This window comes from Erinaceus europaeus (assembly GCF_950295315.1).
Source record: "Erinaceus europaeus chromosome 6 unlocalized genomic scaffold, mEriEur2.1 SUPER_6_unloc_1, whole genome shotgun sequence".
NCBI lineage: Eukaryota > Metazoa > Chordata > Mammalia > Eulipotyphla > Erinaceidae > Erinaceus > Erinaceus europaeus.
This window is the reverse complement of record NW_026647114.1, coordinates 3354753-3378419: the sequence shown is the minus strand read 5'-3', so window position 1 is coordinate 3378419 and position 23667 is coordinate 3354753. Positions and strand designations below refer to the sequence as shown.

At 43.2% G+C, this 23667-nt stretch overlaps 1 non-coding gene across 1 annotated transcript; it reads left to right on the top strand.

Moving 5' to 3' along the window:
* The first annotated feature begins 409 nt into the window (after positions 1–409).
* LOC132536113 (U6 spliceosomal RNA) lies at positions 410–516 on the top strand. The gene has a single exon (XR_009547786.1). It is a non-coding gene; the product is annotated as a U6 spliceosomal RNA (small nuclear RNA).
* Positions 517–23667: the final 23151 nt, after the last annotated feature.

Sequence of the window (23667 nt, the reverse complement as noted above, 5' to 3'; positions counted from 1 at the left end):
TATTTTATTTTTTTGTTGTTGTTGTCACCAAGGTCTTATTGTCTCCCTTTCTTTTTTTTCTTTTCTATTCTTTTCCACTCTTTTTTTATTTTTATTTATTTTTCCTTTTGGTTTCCCTGGTTGCTTAACATTGTTGTGGTTATTAATGTCGTTGTTGTTGGATAGGACAGAGAGAAATGGAGAGAGGAGGGGAAGACAGAGAGGGGGAGAGAAAGACAGACACCTGCAGACTTGCTTCACCACCTGTAAAGGGACTCCCCGGCAGGTGGGGAGCCAGGAGCTCGAACCACGAACCACGACCTTTCCTCCGGTCCTTGAGCTTTGCGCCATGTGCGCTTAACCCGCTGTGCCACCACCCGACTCCAACTGTCTCCATCTCTTAACACTTTTTAAATAAGATTATAATATAGTCCTAGCTTTGGTAGTACATATACTGAAATTGGCATGATACAGAGAAGATTAGCATGGCCCCTGCTCAAGGATTACACACAAATTCATGAAGTGTACCATATATTTTCAAAAAAAGTTTATAAAATATATGTACACATATAAATAATTAAAATCTTTTAAAGAACCAGTTAATGCAAGCTGGGAGGTGGTTCAGTGGTAAGAGGTCAGGATTTGCATGTGTTGGATCCTAGGTCTGTCTGAACCCTTTTTCTACATATGCTGGAGCTCTTTTAAAAGATTTATTAGTGAGGGAGAAAGGGAGAAGAAAGAGAGAGAGATAGAGAGAGAGAGAAAACACTGTAGCATCAGTCTGTAACATGTGATGCTGGTGGTAGAATTCAGGACCTCATGCTTGTGTCCAAAGCTCCAACCATTGTGCCAGCCTCCAGGGCTGCAGATTGGCTTTTTTGAAAAAAATCATGGTAATATTGTTCTCTTAACTGTACATCTTTTAAGTAATACAAAGACTTTTAAAATTTTTTTCTCAAATATTGTGCCTGGGGATCAATACCACCCAGAACCTTGCACCTGCATGGGACAGCTGAAAAGCCTCCCTGCCAGTCTCCATTCTGTATCCTTTAAGAGAGGGAGACATGCAAAGCACTGCTCCTCTATGCACGGAGTCCCTCCCATTGCCTGCCTGTGGTGTTCACTTGCGGTGTCCAGGATCAGACCCCCAGCCACATGCTACGTAAAGCATGTGCTTTACCCCCTGAGCCGCCTTCTGGTCCTGAGTTTGATTCCTGGCATTGCATGTACCATAATGATGCTCTCATTCTCTTTTATGAATAAAAAAGTTATGTATGTACTTGCATAACAATTCCCAGTTTTCCATAAAGCAATCTATGTATCTTTTTTTTGTTTGTTATTGGATAGTGACAGAGAGAAATTGAGAGAGAAGGGGGAGATAGAGAGGAATAGAGACAGAGAGACACCTGCAGACCTGCTTTACTACCTGTGAAGCGACTCCTCTGCAGGTGGAGAGCAGGGGGCTTGAACCAGGATCCTAAACGGTCCTTGCTCTTTGTGCCATGTGGGCTTAGCCCACTGTGCTACCTTCTGGCTCCCTTAGGTATCATTTCTAAAGCCTGTTAAATCTAAAATGTTCTTAATCTTTTGTAGTAATTTCCTGATTCATGTTTCCTTGTCTTAAACATCTTGCTTCTGTTTAAGTTTGCCTTGTGGGAAGTCCCATCTGTCTTTGGTCTTGGTAATTTTCCAGGGCTTGTAGTTGAATGCCAGCAAGAACGCTCCCAGATAAAAAACAAAGAAATTGCTCTGCATGTGCTTCAAGGTAGGCTTTACCAGAAGATTATAGAGAAAGGTGTGAGGGAAGAACTAGAGTATCACTGTGACCTATGCAATGCCAGAGATTAAACTGAGAACTTCATGCTTTAGAGTCCAATGTCTTATTCACTGTACCACCTCTCAGGACACTGCAGATAAGATTTATTTAGTAGAATCACTTAACAACTGTTCGAAGAGTCACTCTGCACATGCCTTACATATGGGAGTCCCTGGGCTTGATTCCTGGCCCCACTGAACAGCAACACAGATACAGCAAGCTAAGTTCAGTGGATAGTAGATCTGTGCTTAGGTCTCTATCTCAAAATTGTAAGCATTTAACTGAGAGATAGGTTAGTGGTAAACTGCATACTACACATGCAGGAGGCCCCAAGTTTGATCCCCAGCATACAGAAGTTCTGAGTGGTGCTCTATCCATAAAAATAAATAAACAAAGGGGTCCAGAGCTTGCTCCCCCAGTAGAGTGCACATCACATCACCATGCTTGCAGACTTGGTGTTGAGCCCTAACACAACATGGGAGCACCAGGCATGATGGCAGGTACTGTGATGTTTCTCACATGCTCTTTATCCCACTTTTTCTATTTCATTTTTTAAAATTTTTAAAGTCAATTTTCTTTTATATATATTAATATATTTATTTATTTTTGGACCGAGACAGAGGAATTGGGAGGAGAGGAGGAGTTAGAAAAGAGAGAGACAGAGAAACACCTGCAGCCTTGCTTTACCACTTGTGAAGCTTCCCCTACCCCGTGCAGCTGGGGACCAGGGACTTGAACATGATTCCTTATGCACTGAAATTTCTGTGCTTAAACAGATGCACCACTGCTGGCCCCCTGTATATTTTATTCATTAATTATTTCCTGGATAGAAGTTGAGAGGGAACAGAAGATGTAGAGGGGGAGACACAGAGAGACACCTGCAGCGTTGCCTCACCACTTGTGAAGCTTCTCCTCAGCTGGTTGTATCTTGGGCTTGAACCTTAGTCCTTGTGAATTGTAACATGTTCACTCCACTGGTTACATCACCTCCCGGACCCCATTTTTTTCATTTTAAAGTTAAAAGGAGAAAACATCTGTTGGCAATAGTAGAATTATGTAGTATAAAACTGTTGTACTAAAATACATCGATATATTCATCTTTTTTTAAAGGTCATTTTGTGAGTGCACATGTATAGTGTGAGAGGACCAATGTTCAAGCCCTTCATCCCCACTTGCAGGCAGAAGCTTCACAAGCAGTGAAACACCATCTTAATGTGTCTCACTTTCTTTTTCCACTCTATCTCCCCTTTCCATCTCTATTTCTTTCTCTCTTACCAAACAAAAAAAAAAGACTTTTTAAAGGTTACTTTATATTAAAAATGTTATTTCATTATTCTTGACCAAGTAAAAATATCTCAGGACATATAGAAAATATATTCCATTGAGAATAAGAAATAACTTGAATGTTTAGGCTCTCTGTGTCTGTGCCAGAAGGGGTTTGCTAAGAAGTAATGGTTGGGAAATGTGAATTCCTAGCTTCAAGTTTACCTACTGATGCTCCTCTGCAATCTGAGACCATCGCAGGCAAGGGATTAATATATCATTTGCACTGTCACTTACACTACTGCAGGCTAAAACAAGGGTAGGGAAAGTGGAAAGGACAAGAGTAGGGAAAACTAAGATATCTAAATCAAAGTGACTAGTGACAGTTATTATAATGCTTACTGTTATGCAACCCACTTTTCCTAAAATGCTACAAGGTTTACTGCAAATAACTCAAAAACATGTCCATTTTGGGCTTCCACATTCTCTTTCAACCCCATTCAGGTTTTACTTTTGTTTGTAAAGATTTATTTATTAATGAGAGAAATAGGGGAGAGGAAGAAGGAGAACCACAGCATCACTCTGACTCATGTGATGCCGGAGATCAAACTTGAGAACTCACACCTAAGAACTCCAAAGCTTTATCCACTGCACAACCTCCCAGACAGTGGCAGCCTTTATTTTTTTAAAATTTAAAATATTATGATACTTTGCTTACTTAAGAGGCAAAAGATTTATACAATCTGAAGAGAACAAGAGTATACATACTTTGCTTATTTAAATGATACATACACTTTAGTAGAACTTACACATTTGAATAAAACTACATACATATGTAATTCAAAATCTAGGAAATATCGAAAAATGTAGTGGGGGAAAAACGCTTTCTTGCACCTTGACCTTAGACTCTATAAGCAGAAAATATTAGAGTATGGTTTTTTTAATGAATTAATTTATTTTCCCTTTTTTGTTGCCCTTGTTTAACATTGTTGTAGTTATTGATGTTGTTGTTGGATAGGACAGATAGAAATGGAGAGAGGAGGGGAAGACAGGGGGAGAGAAAGACAGATACCTGCAGACCTGCTTCACTGCTTGTGAAGTACCTTTCCTGCAGGTGGAGAGCTGGGGGCCAGAACCAGGATCCTTCTGCTGGTCCTTGTGCTTTGCAGTATGGTTTTGGCAGAGCTATTTATTTCTGAACCCACAGGGAGTCGTAATAAATTTATGTAATAATATGTTTTATTTTACAACTTGGAAGTATCTTAATTTCCATAAAAAATTTCATAAAAATGACCTTTAAACCAATTTTCTCTTTAGAGAGTTATGGTACAAATCCTGAATAGAAACAGCTTGAGAAAGAAGTTTGAGTTAACACATTAGTAAACTTGCTGGAGAACGGACTGATGTGGGTAAAATATAGCTTTTTAATTATTTTTAATTTCATAAACTACAGAAGGGGGTAGAGGGGCCCAGAAGCAGCACTCTAGCATATGCAGTGCTTGGGATTGGACTCAGGACCTAAAATTTAGAAGCTCTAAGTTCTTCCATGGTGCAACCTACCCATCTTCAGAGATATTTTTCTTTTGTTTTGTTCTAAAGATCTTATTTATTCATTAATGAGAGAGGGAGAGGAGCAGGGAGGATCTGCACGTTACTCTGGTATATGTGGCACCGGGGATTGAACTTGGGACCTCATGCCTGAGAATCCTGTACTTTATCCACTCTGCCTCCTTCTCTCAGACCACTGATAATTTGGCTTTGATTGGAACTGGAACTACTGAAGAAGCACTCTTGGGGGCTGGGTGGTAGTGCAGCGGTTCAGCACCCATGGCACAAAGCTTAAGGTTAGGGGTTGGGATCCTGGTTTGAGCTCCCCACCTGCAGGGATGTAACTCCACAAGAAGTGAAGCAGGTCTGCAGGTGTCTGTATTTATCTCCTACTCCTTGTCTCCCCCCCACCCTTAATTTCTCTGTCCTATCCAGCAACAATGATAAACAAAAAGAACAACAAAGGCGGGGGGGGGGCTGGCCTCCAGGAGCAGTGGATTTGTAGTGCAGGAGGCAAAAGAAAAAGAAACACTCTTACTCCATAAGTAAACCTGAGATAACAAGAGTCTTAAACAATTAAATTCCTTCTGCTCTTGCTCTTGTCAATTGTATGTGTCTGACCTTCAGAAATAGAAATCCTTAGAAGAAAATTTACAAGTGCCTTTTCCATTGTAGTAAAGATAGTGATTGTGTTAAAATGTGAATTCCTTTCTATCTCTGCACAGGTTGGAACAGGAGCCCAGTCAGAAAGAATTCGGACCTACAATTTTACCCAGAATAGAGTCACTGACCACAGGGTAGGATATGAAGTCCAAGATATTAAGGTAATATTACTGAATGTGCTTACTGTATCTTTGATTTATTAAGGAATCAAATTTCGGGGCCTGGTGGTAGCACAACAGGTAAAGCATACATGGTGCAAAGAAGCCACCTGGCAGCGGTCCCAGTTCATGCAGATGCATGTGGTCCTGGTGATACTGCGGGGCCCATCCATGCTGGCTCTGGGCACAGCTCAGTGCCCCCCATCTGTGCAGTACTTAGGGGCCGGGGAGCCCACAGTGGACCACAGGACAGCAGCAAGGCCCCTGTGTCGCCCTAGTTACAACATCTTCACTGGAGTGACTGTCAGTATCACCTAGAGATGCCTGCTAGCCATATGCTGCTGGGCATTTCAGTGTTTGTTTTGCCTTTCTTTTATATTATTTTTTATATAGTCTCTTTTGTTGCCCTTTTTATTGTTGTTGTATTTATTAGTATTGATGTCATCCTTGTTAGACAGGACAGAGAAAAATTGAGAAAGGAGGGGAAGACAGACGGGGAGAGAAAGACATCTGTAGATCTGCCTCACTGCCTGTGAAGCAACTCCCCTACAAGCAGGGAGCTGGGGGCTCGAACTGTGATCCTTCAGAAGGCCTTGCGTTTTTGCCCCACTTGGCTTAACTGGCTGAGCTACTGCTCAGTTCCCTTTTTCCCCGCTTTTTAAAAAAAAGTATTTATTTATTCCCTTTTGTTGCCCTTGTTTTATTGTTGTTATTATTTTATTTTTAAATATCTATTTATTCGGTTTTGTTGCCCTTTGGTTTTTTGTTGTTGTTGTTGTAGTTATTGTTGTTTTGTTGGGTGGGACAGAGAGAAATGGAGAGAGGAGGGGAAGACAGAGAGGGGGAGAGAAAGATAGACACCTGCAGACCTGCTTCACTGCCTGTGAAGCGACTCCCCTGCAGGTGGGGAGCCGGGGGCTGAAACCGGGATCCACATGGTGATCCTTCTGCTTGTGCACTTCTGCTTAACCTGCTGCACTACCAACCAAATCCCCTGTTGTAGTTGTTGTTACTGATGTCATCATTGTTGGATAGGACAGACAGAAATGAGGAGAGGAGGGGGTCGGGCGGTGGCGCAGTGGGTTAAGCACACGTGGCGCAAAGCGCAGGGACTGGCGTAAGGATCCTGGTTCGAGCCCCCGGCCCCCCACCTGCAGGGGAGTCGCTTCACGGGCGGTGTTGTAGGTCTGCAGGTGTCTATCTTTCTCTCCCCCTCTCTCTGTCTTCCCCTTCTCTCTCCATTTCTCTCTGTCCTATCCAAGAACAAAGCAATGTCAACAATGGCAATAATAACCGCAATGAGGCTGCAACAACTAGGGCAAGAAAAAGGGGGAAAAATGGCCTCCAGGAGCAGTGGATTCATGGTGCAGGCACCGAGCACAGCAATAAGCATGGAGGAAAAAAAAAAGAAATGAGGAGAGGAGGGGAAGACAGAGAGGGGAGAGAAACATAGACACCTACAGACCTGCTTCACTGCTTGTGAAGCAACTCCCCTACAGGTGGGAAGCCAGGGGCTCCAACCTGGATCATTACCCCCATCCTTGCACTTTGAGCCATGGGCGCATAATCAGCTGCACTACCACCCAAGTCTCCTCTTTTCCCTTTCTATATGCACTGATTATGTGCTTGTCTCTGAAGGTCATGTATACCCTATGAGTTTTAGTCTTTTTTTTTTTTTTTTTGCCTCCATAGTTATCATTGGGCTTGGTGGCAGCACTAGGAATCCACTGCTCCTGGAGGCTATTTTTACCATTTCATTGCCCTTGTTGTTGTTGTTGTTGTTGCTATACCTGTTGTTGTTGGACAGGGCAGAGAGAAACTGAGAGAGGACAGGAAGACAGAGGGGGAGGGAAAGACAGACACCTGCAGACCTACTTCACTGCTAGTGAAGCTACCTTCCCCACACACATAAGGAAGTGGGGGCTCAAACTGGGATCTTTATGCCCATCCTAGTGCTTTGAGCCATGTGTGCTTCTCCCGCTGTGTACGGCCCAGCCCCCGGTATTTGCCTTTAATGACTTTGGTGTACCTTACTAATAATGAGACTATTTCTCATATAGACTCAGAATAATACTTTGATCAGACTTTTCAGGAAGCATTTCTTTAGATCATGTTCAGAGTTATACTTCTCTTTTTAAATATTTTTCATGACATGCCCGATTTTATATATATGGAGACAGAGATAGAGGCAAAGGCAGGGACTGAGAGACAGACAGACAGCGTCCCAGCATATACAGAACCTATCTGGCTGGAATGATCACCTAATCTGGCACTCTCTCCGTCTCAGGAGATGTTCTCATCACTACTTCCAGCCTGTCCTGGGACCCTCTTCCTAGTAATTGCTACCTCTGCATTTTTCCTAGTTAACATTAATTTTTGATCATTTGAGAGTTGGTCTCTATTCTTGTAAGTTGCTCACACTTTCAAGGTGTTTCTCTCCTCCCCCCTACATTAAGGAGCACTTTAACTGCTATGTGGATACAATATATTTCCTTGCAAGGGAGTATTTGAAACTATGATCTGTATTTAAAGTTGATTTACAAAGTGCTGAGTTTGCTAGAATATATATCTGTCATTTACAAGGAAACAGTCACTGTGCAAGAAGAAATACAGTGTTGACAGTAGTGTTTCAAATATATAGTGTTCTTATGCACTCTGTCCAAGAGTTACTGAAATCAACAATGTTTACTCTCAAACTGTAGTCAAGTCTGTGGAGCTAAGAGAATTTACATTTTTACTTGATTCATTTTTGTGAACCTTTGGGAAGCTAAAGACAAGTTTTCTTCAAGTATATCCTGTGAAACGTGGGTTGTAACCCCAGTTTTTAAAAAAATTATTATTCAAGGTTGCACAGCATCAGATGTGTCTGACTTCTAAGGAAAATGAGACCCCAGACACATTGATGGGTGAGTGTGAAGATATTTAAGTTGGGATGGTTGGATTTAAAATAGCAGTTCCAAACTCTCTCAATAGCAGCTGTTTAGTATTAAGCTTAATTGTCTTCACACATTTCATCCATCCTGACCAGCCCTTACTGTGGCACAAAACTCAGACCTGCCTTGCTAAAAGTTTTCTTTAGTACACTAAAGAATATACTGATTTGTACATCTGGGGAACAATATAGTTGCTGGGTCTTTCTATTTGTTTTGTCATCTCAGTGTAATTTGTTTTAGGTAAAATACTTAATTAAAATAATGAAAATAGAAAACAGGCATTGTACAATGTAAAGGCATCAATACCCCTGTCCCAAACTCACCTGTTCCCAGTGTCTTTTTCATCCCATTTTCCATGTTTTCAGCTACATGTTCTCAGGGAAAAAAACAAAACTCAGACCTGCTCCTCTGCACCTCTAACCACACTTGATGGTGTTGTTAGCCAGACAGGTGAAGTCTCCTATTTTTTTCACCAAGAAGTGCTGTCTTGAAAAAAATATTTTGAGGGAGAGGCTAGGTGGTGGCTCACCTAGTTGAGAGCACATGTTACAGTGCTAAAGGACTCAGGTTCAAGCCCCTGTTCCCCACCTGCAGGGGGAAAGCTTCATGAGTGGTGAAGATGTGCTGCAGGTGTCTCCCTCCCTATCACCCCCATTCCTTCTCAATTTTAGGCTGTCTATCCCATCAATAAATATATAAAGATAATAAAATATTTTTAAATATGTATATTGAAGGGGCTGGCAGTGTACCTGGTTAAGCACACATAGTACTCAGAACAAGGACCCATGCAAGGATCAAGTTTCAAACCCCACTCCCCACCTTCAGGGGGGTCGCTTCACAAGAGTCGAAGCAGGTCTGCTAGTGTGTCCTTCGTTCTCCCTCCTCTCACCTCTCAATTTCTTTTTTTTATTTTTTTTATATTTACTTATTTATTCCCTTTTGTTGCCCTTGGTGTTTTATTGTTGTAGTTATTATCAATGTCATTGTTGGATAGGACTGAGAGAAATGGAGAGAGGAGGGAAAGACAGAGAAGAGGAGAGAAAGATAGACACCTGCAGACCTGCTTCACCACCTGTGAAGCAAGTCCCCTGCAGGTGGGGAGGCGGGGCTCAAACCAGGATCCTTTCGCTGGTCCTTGCATTTGGAGCCACATGCGCTTAACCCGCTGTGCTACCGCCCGACTCCCACCTCTCAATTTCTGTATTATCCAATAAAATGAAAAAATAGGCCACCAGGAAAAGTGGATTCTTATTGAGCCCCAGCAATAAATAACCCTGGAGGCAAAAAAAGGAAAAATCTGTTAATTGATTTATTCATTTACTTCACTAATCATATATTTCTCTCCCCCCTCTGTCTTCCCCTCCTCTCAATTCCTCTCTGTCCTGTCCAACAACAATGACAGAAATAAAAATCAATAATAACTACAACAAAGATAAAAAACAAGGTCAAAAAAAAGGAAAAAATACCCTCCAGGAGCAGTGGATTTGTAGCATAGGCACTGAGACACAGCAATTCCACGGAGCGGGGGGGAATTAAAGAAAAAAAGAAAAATAGAGAGAGAGGGGGACTTTTAAACCTACTTCACCATTCATTAAAAATCCTTCCTGCTGGTGGGGAGTAGGGGCTCAAACCCAGGTCCCTGTGTATGGTAAGAGCAGTCTCAGCTATGTGCATCACCAGCCATGCCCCATTCTAACATAGTTATCTAGTTGTCTGTGTTTAGGTTGCTTCCATATTTTGACTTACCAACTATATAGCTATATAAACATAGCTGTGCATATGTCTTGGGACTAGCATACAATTAAATATTAGAAATTAAAGTACATATATATGTTTTTTAACAGACTATTATTATTGGAAAGGGCAGAGAGAAATTTAGAAGGGAGGGGGAGGTGGAGAAGGCGAGAGACACATATGCACCTGCAGCCCTGCTTCACCACTCTTGAAGCTTTCTCCAACTCAGGCGGAGATCAGAGGCCTCAACCTGGGTCACTGTGCACTGTAACATGTGGGCTCAACCAGATGTGTCACTGCCTGGACCCTAAAATATATATATATTCTTTATATATTTTAAAAATATTTTAATTAATATTTCTTTATTCCCTTTTGTTGCCCTTGTTTTATTGCTGTAGTTATTACCGTTGTAGCCGTTGTTGGAAAGAACAGAGCGAAATGGAGAGAGGAGGGGAATACGGGGGAGAGAAAGATAGACACCTGCAGATGTGCTTCACACCTGTAAAGCAAACCCCCTGCAGGTGGGGAGCCTGAGGCTCTAACTGGGATCCTGATGCCTGTCCTTGTGCTTTGCACCATGTACACTTAACCAGATGCACTACCAGCGGACTCCCAATTCTTTATATTTTAATGAGAGAGATACAAAAAGAGAAAGATCAGAGCACTGCTCAGCTCTGGGTTATGGTGGAGCTGAAAATTGATCCTGGGACTTCAGAGCCTCAGGCATGGAAGCCTTTGACATACAGAACCATTATGCTGGCTCCCCAGCAGGGTCAGTGGAAGATAAGGAAGTTAGATGAGTGACATGCCTGGAGACAATCTGAGTATTCAAGACTATGGGAAGTTCTCAAAAATTGAGAAAAGTGGGCAGTTAGTGTGTCACCCAGTAGAGCACTTAAGTTGCCATGTTGGTGACCCGGGTTCCAGCTCCAGTCCCCACTCGCTAGGTGGGGATGGCAGAAAGTTTTAGAAATAGTAGAACAGTTCCGCATCTCGGTTCTTCATCTTTGTCTCTACATACATTCAAAATGAATAAATAAAATAAAGACAGCTGATGATGATGTTAGAGTCCTGTAGGTAATAATAAAAATAACATAAATGATATATTTATTATATATGAATAAAATAAATTAAATTAAATGAAGACAGCTGATAATGATGATAGGGTCCTATAGCTAATGAGAAGGAGCCGTAGCATTAGCAACAACAATGAAACATCAAAAAGAAAACGACACATGGGCCTTTAGAGTTTTTCAAATATTATGAATAGGGTACAGAAAAAGTACAGGTAGTCAATAAATACATAAAAAGTACAGGTAGTCAATAAATACATAAAAATATTACACTTGTTATTAGGGAGGTGCAAAAGAAACTATAATGTTTATTGTATTTATAAGTAGCTTTAAAAAAGTGGGTCACTATTGAAAAGTTACTGTTTTTATTGTTGTTGTAATTATTGTTGTCTTCGTTATTAGATAGAATAGAGAGAAAAGGAGAGAGGAGGGGAAGACAAGGGTGGAGAGAAAGATAGACACCTGCAGACTTGCTTCACCGCCTGTGAAGTGACTCCCCTGCATGTGGGTAGCTGGGGATCCTTACGCCACTCCTTGCATTTCACGCCATGTGCCCTTAACCTTTGCGCTATTGCCCAACTCCCTGTTTCTATCTTTTTTTTTTCCTTTCAGAGAGTTTAAACTTTTAAAAATTTATTTATTCCCATTATTGCACTTTTTAATTTTTTATAGTTATTGTTGTTGTTGACCTTGTCAGATAGGATAGAGAGAAATGGAGAGAGGAGGGGAAGACAGAGACGTGAAGGGAAAGATAGACACCTGCAGACCTGCTTCACCAATTGTGAATCAACTCCCCTGCAGGTGGGGAGCTGGCAGGTCTAACCGGGATCCTTATCCCGGTCCTTCTGCTTTGTGCCACCTGTGCTTTACCAGCTGTGCTACTGCCCAACTCCTGACCTTAAACTTTTATAATTATCAGGTGTGGTCCTAGTGTACACAGGTTTTCATTTTTTAAATTTTGACAAAAGCATACTCTGATATTTTAGAAAATGTGTGCTTTTTATTTTGGAAATGCGTACTTGCTTGTTTAAAAATGTCACTTCTCTTGAAAGAATGTTGGGTGTTATATTTTCTAAAGTTCTTAGTAGGCAGTGTAGTACTAAGTTTTCCTAAAAAGAGAAAGGGCAGTCAGGTTGAACAGTGACCTTCGTTTCCCTAGGATGCCAGTTTTGACCTGTGACCTTCTGATCTACATGTGGTGTACAGATGCCAGTGTCAGCATAATGAGTGGCTATTCCATGACCATTTGTCCCCACAATTGGTGACTATCTGGGAAGTGCTGGGCTAAGGAGTCTTTAAAAGGCTAGTAGCTGAGGGCTTATGGCAGTAGAGGTGTCACCTTGAACTTTTCAGTGAAATGTGTTGATCACAGTAACAGCCATCCAGAAGCCCGAAGTGCGCCATCTTTAGTCTCTGCTACTGTCTCCTCCTGGGCTGACTGTAGACTCAGCCATGTCCTTGCTCTGGCCCATGGAACATGGACAAATGGGAAGCAGGCAGAGACCTCAGTGGCTGTCTGGCTATGGTATGGGAGCCCTTCTTCGGCACTGAAGAAGCTAGGTGCCACCCTGTGGAGATTTGGGGAACAGGCAACACACAGAAAATAGATCCAGTTGAGCTATGAGCTGCCTGCAGACACATGGGACCTCAGCTAATGCAGAGCTGCCCAGAGGAGCCCACCAAGGTTTCATCTGAGCCCTGAGCAAAGAGAGGGACCATATAAGGTACAGAGTCAGGGAGTGATATTTATTATAGTAATACAATCAACAAGAAAATACAAAAGACTCTATAAAAGACTCTATAACTACATACATACAGTGAAAGGAATAAGAGAGAGATTTCTGTGAAAAGACCTTCAAAGCAGGATGTAAGAAGGGATCAAGGAAGATGCCTCAAATGAAATGAGCTGGATGTGAAATGTTGACATTTTTCATTGTGACCCCACTAGACAAAAAGTTTAAAAGAACTGCCTTAGTCAGAGGGCTTCATGTCTTCCACCAGGAAGTTTACACATAGATGGCAGGACTGAGAACTAACTCAAAATCCTGCAAAGGATTAAGAAAATAATTGTTCTCAGTTGGATATCATAAAGTAACAGGGAAAAGAAAGGTTCAGTTCTAGAAAGGGGAAGCTGTCTGTCGGCATTTCAGCAGACACCCAGGTGGCCTCACTGATTATAGATTTGCCAGGGGAGCCCTGAGCCATTATCAGCTGAGTAGGTTGTAGGTAGGGGGCTCTCTGAATCCTATTTGGAGAGACCTGAGATGTTCCATCACTGAGCCTTTCTGGAGGTGTCACTCTCCCAGATTGGAATTAGCAGTCTGTCTTACTGTCATGCCTGAAATGAAAAACAGAGAGCTGTCTTAGTTAAATCACATTGTCATATACTAGCTTCTTCTTGATTCCTGAAGAAATAAGTTAAGCCAAAGAGAGTATTTCTCCATGGAGATAAATATATGAAAGGGCTAAGTTGTGCCCACCTGGTGAGCACACATGCCACAGTGAACAAGGACCTAGGTTTTTGCCCCTATCCCCACCTGCAGGGGGGAATCTTCAGGAGCCGAAAAGCAATGCTGTAGGTATCTCTCAATTTCTCCCCCACTGTCTCTCCCTCCCATCTGAATTTCTATCGCTAGCAATTAGGTAAATTGAATTATTATCAGAAGAGTTAAATATATTAAAACCTAGTCAACATTTCCTCTCAACACAGCAAGATTCTGCAGCCTCCACCCAGAATGTGCTGTCACCAGGAGAATGAGTCAAGTCCTGCCATTGATGGGATGAGATTCTCTTGTCCTGTTTAATCAGCCAGAAACCTTTGTCTCACACAGACTAGTTGCTCGAATTAATCTCACATGGCCTAAGCTCACCCAGACTCATGGTGTAGATGAGGTGTGTCCAGGAGCCTGGTCACCTTTGTACCACTGGCATCAGTCAGGAAGGAGGTGCCTACCTCTAGCAGGATCAGGGGACTTGGATGGAGGGCCTCACTCCTCCCTGTCTTCCTTGTTAAGCTCTGTGTGGCTGCTGGTGCACAACACGGACATGATGCAGGAGAACTGAGTGATGGTGGCCTTATCCTTCTGGTGTAGCAGATAGACACAGTCCATGATGTCCTCCACTGCCAGATTCACGGGGATGATGGGGTGGCTCAGGGCATAGCTGTAGAGTGACAGCTTGTGGGTGGCCCTGTCTCCACAGCCCATCAGGTATTCAGTACTGAGCTCAGAGGCAGTGAGCTCTAGCAGAGGCAGCCATGAGGGGGCACTGTGCAGACGGTTGAACACAGAGCTCTGCCTGATGCTTTCCACATCATGGAGGGTGGTGTCAGAGTCATCCCTCTGGTCCACAGCCACCAAGATGCTCTTGTGGTGGCCTCTGTAAACAGAGCTGCCCAGGGTCCACGTAGAGTCACCCCCAGTGCAGAGACCTGTGATCATAGCAGTGGGATTAGCAGTGGACAAAGTAGGGGCCCTAGGGAGCAGAGCAGAGGCAGTGAGAGCATGAAGGACGTGGAAAACCAAGGGGTCGAGCGTCCACTTTCTAACTGAAACCTTTGTAGAGGGACAGATGGAGGTAGCAAACCCAGTTATAAGAGGATGACATGATTCCTGCATATTAGCAGGAAAATCTTTGAGGATTTGAGAAAGGAGACCTGGACTCCCTACTTTTGATTGAATTTGAAGGTGTATATAACTGGCCTTGGCTTTTTATTGGAGAACTTAAGAGGTTTCTAGAAACTTGGAAGTAGAAGTTATCATGCTGGGTCACTATTAGTTCTGGTGTATATTCTGATCCCATTTCCATAGTGAGGCTGGTTTTCAGTATCATGAGCTTGATTTCAAGAGGGGAGAAATGTCCAGAGAGGTGGCACTGGCAGCAAAGTGTTCAATTTCCCTCTCCTCTGCTGGCCCTGACCTGAGGTCTGGGCTTGTGGAGGAACTAACCTGGGGTGTCCTCAAATAGCTGCTCCAAAAGGAAGGATTCCTGGTGGCTGGAAGCCAAGCCAGAGATTTCCTGATCCTGTGACTGGTCCTCAGTCACCTGTAGTGGAGCCATTCCATTTTCATAGTGATATTCTCTGTCTGTATGGAGAGGAATCCAAAATAGGTTCAGGCTGAAGTGGTCGTAATGAGCCCATCGTGACCACAGGATGTAGCTAGAGCATGGCAAGGGAGCTGTGTCTTCCTTGGAGATGTGCATGTTTTTCTGTGGGACTAGTGGGTCCCTGCCAATCTCCCCACCCCCTTGGGATTGATTTTCAGTGTCATGAGCTTGTTTCAAAAAGGAGGTATGACTTGGCAGGAGGCATGTACAGGAACCCAGCTGGTCTCCACATGTGAGGCTGTGGGAGTCATCTGCTTCTAGTGGAAGCCCCTCAGTGGCTGGCATTTGACCCCCTTCATGTTTATGCAGATGTTTGACACCTACATGTAGAGAAACTCCCATCTAGGTCCAGGCTGACCATGAAGAGACTCACCTCACTGTAGAAGATGACACATGGGCCTTCTTTGGACCTTCTGTGCAAAGAAGGCTGTGTCTCTGTGTCCAAGAGTCTGACAGGAAACCCTGCCCTAGCATGTGCCCAAGAAAAGAGTTGACAAAGTAAAGAGGAAGATGCTCTTATACATCCCTGTGCCTGGAATGCAATGAATTCCTCATGAGGAAGAACTTTATATAGCAGTCCTGTCTGCCACAGAGAAGTAGAGAAGCAAGGACTGTCATTAGAGCCTGTTACAGAGTAGTAGTTGGTCAGTGTCTGTTGAATTCATGGAGGCCTACTGCTTGCACTTTTCCCTGTCAGAAGGTATTGAAGCTAAGCTGGAATCCATTTTCCCTGAGCCTTTGTAGTTAATGTCTCACTCCAGTCAGCCTCTTAGATTGCCCTGACACTCACCTGCAGGTGGCTCTGTGGTTTCTTCCATCCTAGAACTCACAGACCCCTGACCAGTTTCTGCAGAGTCCTGGGAGAGAAAGAAGTCAGGGTCACAATAAGCCTTTGGAGTGAGCAGTGGAAGAACACATTTCCCAGCAGCTCTGTTTCCCCCAGAGAGAGAGAGAGAGACAGAGACAGAGACAGAGAGAGAGAGTATCAAACCCTGTGTCCAGTATCAAACTACTTGACCCCTGGGGGTGACTGTGGTTTAGAATCACCACTGTAGATTTACATGAATACTTGGATTTTCAGTGCATGTTTAGAAGTGTGATGACAAGGGTATTTGGATTCGTTCCTGCATGCTCTCTAGTCTCAGGATATGCACACAGGTAACTCTCAGTTGAGAGTAATTTGTAATTTAAAATGTCAGCTATCTAATCAAATACTTTTTAAAAATATATATCTTCCCCCCACTAGAGGAGAAGAATTTCCTGGTGTTTGAAGAGGCAGGAAACTGGCATCAATGCTGCAGAGTGAAGGCCAACCCTGACATGATGCAGATTTCAAATTATGCAAAAGAAGAAATAAAAAAAAGAGAGAGGCCTAAGCGGTGTTGCAGCTATTTTGGCACACACTTTACCAAGTGCAAGAACCAAGGATTGGGTGCCACTACCCTGTCAGAAAGCCTTATTATTGACATACTAAGCTGATAATGAAGATGAAAATTAAGGAGGAATTGGTTTGAGATAGGTCATTAAAAATAATCCCATTCTAATGCAGTAAAGAATTGTAAAAAGAGCACAGAGTGTACAAGGGAAATGCAGACAGTATCCATAGGTCAAGTATATATGTAAGTGGATCTTATGAGAATATCATAGTGGGATCTCCTAGCATAATGGTCATGCAAAGAGACTGTCATGCCTGAGGCTCCAAAATCCCAGGTACAACACCCTGGATGACCATAAGCATTAAGCCAAAGCTGAGAAGTGCTCTGGAAAAAAAAAAGAGAGAAAGAAAGAAAGAAAGAAAGAATCCTCCTCAGGGCCAGGCAAGGCAGTACACCTAGTTAAGTACACACATTACTATGGACAAGGACTCATGTTCTAACCCTGGGCCCCACCTGTAGGGTGACAGCTTCATGAGTAGTTAAGCAGTGCTGTAGGTGACTCTGTCTCTTCCTTCTCTATCTCCCCTCCCCTCTCAGTTTCTTTCTGTATCTATCCATAGTAAAACAAAGAAACAAAAAAACTCCAAGGGAAGAATATGGTGTCCCATATCTGAAAATGGGGAAAGATTTAAGATGGGGAAGAAAAGATATCCGAGGTCACATGATGGAAAGACTCTAACTGAATGAAAAGTACCTTTACAAATTTGAGAAGATACTCAGAATTACTTTGTTCAAATTCACATGACTCAGTTCTTTAGCCCTCACCTCCTCAATTCATTAAGCATAATCAGCTCCAGGCCCTCCCCCCAAATGGAAGCTCCAATGTATCTCAAGGTTTGTGAGAACTATGAAGTTATCTCTTATGGGAGACACAGGGATTTGGAGTGGGGTGAGCATGGAACTCTACCCGTATACGTGGATAAGCCTATTAACCATTATTCAGTCACTGCTGAAAATGTGGTTAAGAGAATGTCTTAGTTCTCCATAGTAAATGTCTTAGCTATTGTACTGCAATTCCAGAAACCAAATGATACGCAGAGCTCCTGGCTGTCATTCTCTTCTTTTTCATTTTCTTTAATAGCGGGGAAACGGGGGAGAAAGGGGCAGAGAAAGATAGAGAAACCTGAAGTACTGCCTCACCACTCATGAAGCTCCCCTGCCACAAGTAGGTCTCAGGGACTTGAACCCAGGTCCTCTTGCATGGTAATGTGCACTCTACCGGGTACACCACTGCCTGGTCCCTCCTAGCTTGCTTTTGGTTCAGTAGCATAAAGAAAAGTGAGGTTGTTATTTTTTCTTTAATTAGTAGAGTCACCCATTCCAGGAGGAAAAAATTCACAGGGAGCAATGCAAACCACTCTGTATATGAAAGATAGGGTTGCATCCAGTCTCTGATCCCTTTTTTGTGTCTATAGAGAAGTGTGTGTAAATGGGAAAATACATCCTTCCGGGTGGTATGTGCTGAATTCTTCCCTCATCTCTAGACCACTTTCTGTGTAAAGCAGGAACTTGAAATGTAAGTTCTAGTCTTAGAAACACTCACACAGGTGCGTTCTGCCTCCTTTTGGTTGATATCCAGGTAGTCCAGAATGGCGGTATAAATTTTGCTAATAGATTCCACAGTGACCCAAAAGAGAGAAGGAGAAATGAGCTGTTAGACTATTATCAAATGAACTTGTGTTTTGGCTAATCATTTCAGCATTTTTCAATGCTTTTTCAAGATACCAAGTTTTTTAAGATACATGCAAGACTTAATGAGAATAACAGTATGCAAATGTATTTCTGGAGAATGAGACAGATCCCAGAAAACATGTCTGTGGTGTCATGTCTCTGAGACCAGGGCTGAACACCCCATCCAGAGTCCAGGCCAGAACCTCCCTGGGCTGTAGCTCTGGCAGGTTCATTTGCTTTGAGAACCAGCCCATGGAGAAACCTGCCCTTAAGTCAGGGCCATTTAATACATGGTGCAGGGTGATGTTAGCTCCCATCACAGCATGAAGAGAAGGGGGACAAGAGGGAGGGGCATTGACTGCTTGGACTCTGTATTCTGAGAACTTGAAAATTTGAAATACATGAAATAAGGACATACTCAGAAAGCTCGTTATACCATTGCTCCATCTTCTCAACTGATCTGAAATCCAAGAGAAGGGGAGAAAAACAGTTAAAATGCACATTCACACAAACATAGTATGAGTGTTGGCCAGTGTAAACAGCATCATTGATTGTTATTGGTGGGACTGTGTGATCCAGGAGTCCTGTCCTGGTCACTGGGTGCTGAGGGGCCCTGCTCTTTGACAGTTTGCTGGGTTGGCAAGGAAATCTTCTAAATGGAGGAGAAATTGTGTTTAGGGCCCTTTGGTGGTGCTGGTGGTTAACTGCACATGCTACCATGCACAAGGACACGGGTTCAAGCCCTTGCCCCCCACCTGCAAAGGGCTTAGCAGCTACATGTGTTTGTCTGTATCAGAGCCAGTGGGAGCCAATGGAGAGCACAGAGCTGTCCTTGTGGGGGTCAGAGCACCTGTGGCTAATAGACACCCAGATGGAGCTGTGCTCCCCCTGAGAGTCATGAGGAGACAGGCAGGGCCTGGCTGCAGTCTTACTGAAAAGAGACCACGAAGCTGCGGTCAGCCCAGCCTAAGACCAGTGATGTGCGGGCTCTTGCGGCTTTCCTCATCTTGGGTTCCACCCACATGTCCAGCAGGGGTGCCAAGTACTTGATTCTGAAGTGACTCTTGTACCTGGAGAGGGAATAGAGCACAGCACTGTTAGCTTGCATCCCAGCGATCTGGGAGTAGCTGGGTTTCTCCTGAGGAGATGATGGGTGTATTTCTTTCTTTAATTTTTTTATTGGGGAATTAATGTTTTACAGTTGACAGTAACTACAATAGTTTGTACATGCATAACATTTCTCAGTTTACCCTGAGTGTTTTTCACATAACAATACAACCCCCACTAGGTCCTCTGTCATCCTTTTCCAGGATGTGTACTCCCTCCACTCCTCCACCCCAGAGTCTTTCACTTTGGTGCATTATACCAACTCCTGGGAGGGAGGTACATACTTTGTGTTGGAGATGAGCAGCATGTTGGAATATAGGATCAGCTACCTTTTCTGCCACCTCCGACCCTTCTGGAATTTGCCAGTGCCCATGAACTGGATATGGCCATAACGCAACACTAGGATGTTCTCTTCCAGACTGCCCTCCTCCATAGAAGAGCTGCAACACAGCAGACCCACTGGGCAGTTTGTCTCTGGCAGGCAGGACAGGGGCTCATTCTGATGTCAGCCCTCACAGAGCATTACAGAGGAGTCTCAGTCCCCCAGAATGGCTCAGTAGCCAAATTCAGGAGTCTTGAGCTAGACAGAGCTCCTGTGATAGTTGAGGTCACAGGGCTGGTGGTAATGGAGGGCTGCTTCAAGGAGAGGGCACAGGGCTTGTCACTTCAGTGTCAGGGGACAAGGAAGTAGCAGAGTCTCAGGACCTGGTAGAAAGGAGACACTAAAGGGAGTGAGGGGGAGTGAGGGTATAGGGGCCCTGGTGCTTGGTGCTGGGAGAGGACCTGAGTGGGGGTGAGAGTATTCTGCAGACACCCTGTGTCAACAAATCACACTGTAGTGAATTAACACTGACCCCAAAATATAAGGATAAAAAAATGTAAGGGGACACTGAGAGGTCAAAGGAGAGAGGATGAGAAATGTTTTAAAGAACCAACTCAGGGACACAGGGCCAAGGCCTGAAGGCAGCACAGTGTCTACAGCGTTGTCAGAGCATAATCAACCACAGTATCATCTGCGGTTTTAGCCTTTGTGACTCTGCTTCTTTCCCTACCCATTCTTCTACCCCTTTCTTTCCTCTTTTCTTCTTTTCTCTTCTTTTTATTCACTCTTCCTCTCTCATAAAAATAATTTTAAACAGATCTATGTGTGACCTATAGGGGTCAGATAGCATCGATCCAAGAGTGTGAAGAAGTCATTCCATTGTGGTCTCAGGTTAACATACACACTTAGATAACAGGATTCTGGAAAACTGACTCTAATCTTCTTTAAGTCAGTCATCACTTTGGGGTGGAGGGGGGCAGGAATCCCATGATCAGCCAAGAATAAACCAAACATTCAAATGTTTCTCAACTCAAGGAAGTACTAAGCTATTCCTTGGCTGTGCCCGGAGTAAGCCCAAAAGACTCTGATGCTAAGGGGTCAAGCCTGCTCTCTGTCATCAGCAGAAGGGAATCTCATGAGCACAAGTAACTGTTGATGACTAGGGCTGAAGCTGAGATTCTGTCAGTGGGAATCACACAGAGCACATCCTGGGACCACCCTCCTCCTCCTCTGCTGGTCACACAGGGCATGTGAACAGACTCTACCTTAAGCAGGGCAGCCAGGGCAGACACGCTGAAAGCCTCGAAGACTTTCTGGTAGACACAGACATCCTCTACTCTTCACTCCTTGACACGAAAGTGAGAGCTGGGCACAGCACTGTGTGCACTGTTCAGCTCAGTCTCCAAGACTGAAGATTCCACTGTAGCCAGGGACCCTGGCCTGTGATATCAGTGGTCAAAGGTCATCATCATAACTGACAGCTGACAGAGTGACCCTCTAAAGCCAGTTACACCTACAGCTTTGAGTCTTTTAATCTTTTCCTTTTGAGATGACTATAGACTTCCAGGCTTTTATTGGAAATAATAGAGATGCTACAAGCCTAGCCCCTATTTCATGCAGTGGTCATCTAATTATATAATTCTAAACAGAGTAAATATCACTGTAGGATATCCACCTGGATGCTGTCAGAGACACACTATTTCCAGGAGCGTGTGTGTGTGTGTGTACACACACACACACAAAGGCAATGTTATCCTCATAACACCATTTTTGAAAGAATGAATCCATTGGCAAATGAGTTGTGGACATTCTTTGATGTCCTTCAACTCTAGTGTAAAAGACCCACATTCAAGGAACCATTGGAGGACTTGATGTAGCCTAGAATAAATGCCTTAGCTTCTTGGTATGTTTTCTCTTCTATTAATTAATTTATTTATCTTAATGAGAAAGATAAGTGCAATGCTCAGCTCTTGCCTTTGGCAATGGGATTGAACCTCTGAAAGGACCCCAGATCCTCACACATGAAAGTCTTTCACTTTCTTTTTTTATTATTTTATTCATAGTTCACTGGACAGAGATAGAAAAAGTAGAGTGACGGAGATGGAGGGAGAGAGGAGAGACATCTGCAGCCCTGCTTCAACTGCTTGTGAAGCTCTTCCTCTTTAGGGTGGACCCGTGTCTGGAACCCAGCATGTTGTAACTAGTGCTCTGAGCTAGGTGCATCCCAGCCTTCCATTACTTCTTGTCTTAAACAGCTCTGTAGGATGCACTCCATCTGATCACAGACAAGAAACATCCAGATTAACATCAGTGAGAGAATCACCGTTCAGAAAAAACAGGGTGTTGAGCACCAGACAGTGTGCTTGTGTCTGTGTCTGCTTGTGTGGAGAGAGAGGTGGGGAGAAGCCTGTTCTCACTGTCCTGCTGCATCATCTGAGTGCTTGACCAGGCTGAGTGGTTCCTCAGACTTTTCTTTCTTTCTTACCTTCCCTTAATATAAACTGTTTGAAGGAAAATATGACATTCTTACTAATGATGTGATGGTTGAACAATGTTTTTCCTCACTCAGTCCAGGGAAAGTGAGACAGATGTCTGTCTTTGCCATAAGGAACAATTAAAAGATTAAGGAAGCAATGAATCACATATACAAGATTTCCCTCATGCTGCTGGCACACTGGTAAAGTACAGTCAGGTGGCCGTGATGTCATTCACTTCCCTTGTCTGTCAGAGACTCATTGGCACTTCACCTCTAAAAGGTTCAGGCAGATTGGCTTTAGCTGCAGTTTTGGAATTCAGCCTCTTCAGGGCACTCATCACCTACACAGGGAAGCAAAATGAACAAAACTCACTCAGTTTTTTTCTTCAAGTACTTACTTAGAAAGGAGATTCTTCTTTCACATAATTTAATTCATTCACATAATTTAATTCACATAATTTAATTGTGAATGATCAACTTATAACAGTGCATAATGTTGAATAAGAATCAGAAATGCAACATACATGTAGATTGATATTAACTGTCAGGTGAAGGCAGTCCACAATATTTTGTAAAATGATTTTTTCTATGGATTATGCTTTTCAGAACTTTGGAATTATCCCATTGCATACTTTAGAGATGCATGTGGATCTAAATTTACACAGCACTTTTTTGGTTTTTTTAATATTTGTTTTCTCTTGATTTTTATTGTTGTTGTAGTTATTATTATTGTTGTTAATGATGTTGTTGTTAGGACAGAGAGAATGTATAGAGGAGAGGAAGACAAAGAGGGGAGAAGAAAGATAGATACCTGCAGACCTGTTTCACCGCCTGTGAAGTGTCTCCAGCAGTGAGGAGCTGGGGCTTGAACTGGGATCCTTAGCCAGTCTTTGCGCTTTGTGCCACATGAGCTGAACACACTGTGCTCTCACCTGACTCCCTACACCACACTTTTTATGTTTCCAGCATTAACTACCACAATAATAGTTTGATTTTCCTTAGGACATTTGGGGTCAGTTCTCTTCCTTGTGTCCAGGGTTATAACCGCTGGGGCTTATTGCAGGCACAGGAATCCACTGCAGCTGGTTGCCATTTTTTTACCTTTTTTTTTTTTTTTACTAATTCCCTATTTTTTTGGATAGGACAGAAAGAAATTCAGAAGATAAAGGAAGGATGTATATGTATATGTATATGTATATGTATATGTATATGTATATGTATATGTATATGTATATGTATATGTATATGTATATGTAGAGAGAGAGAGACCTACAGACATGCTTCTCCACTTGTGAAGCCTCCTTGCTGCAGGGATGAGCAGGACCTGGAAGGACCTTGACCATGTACTGTGTGTGCTTATCTGGGTGCACTACCGCCAGCC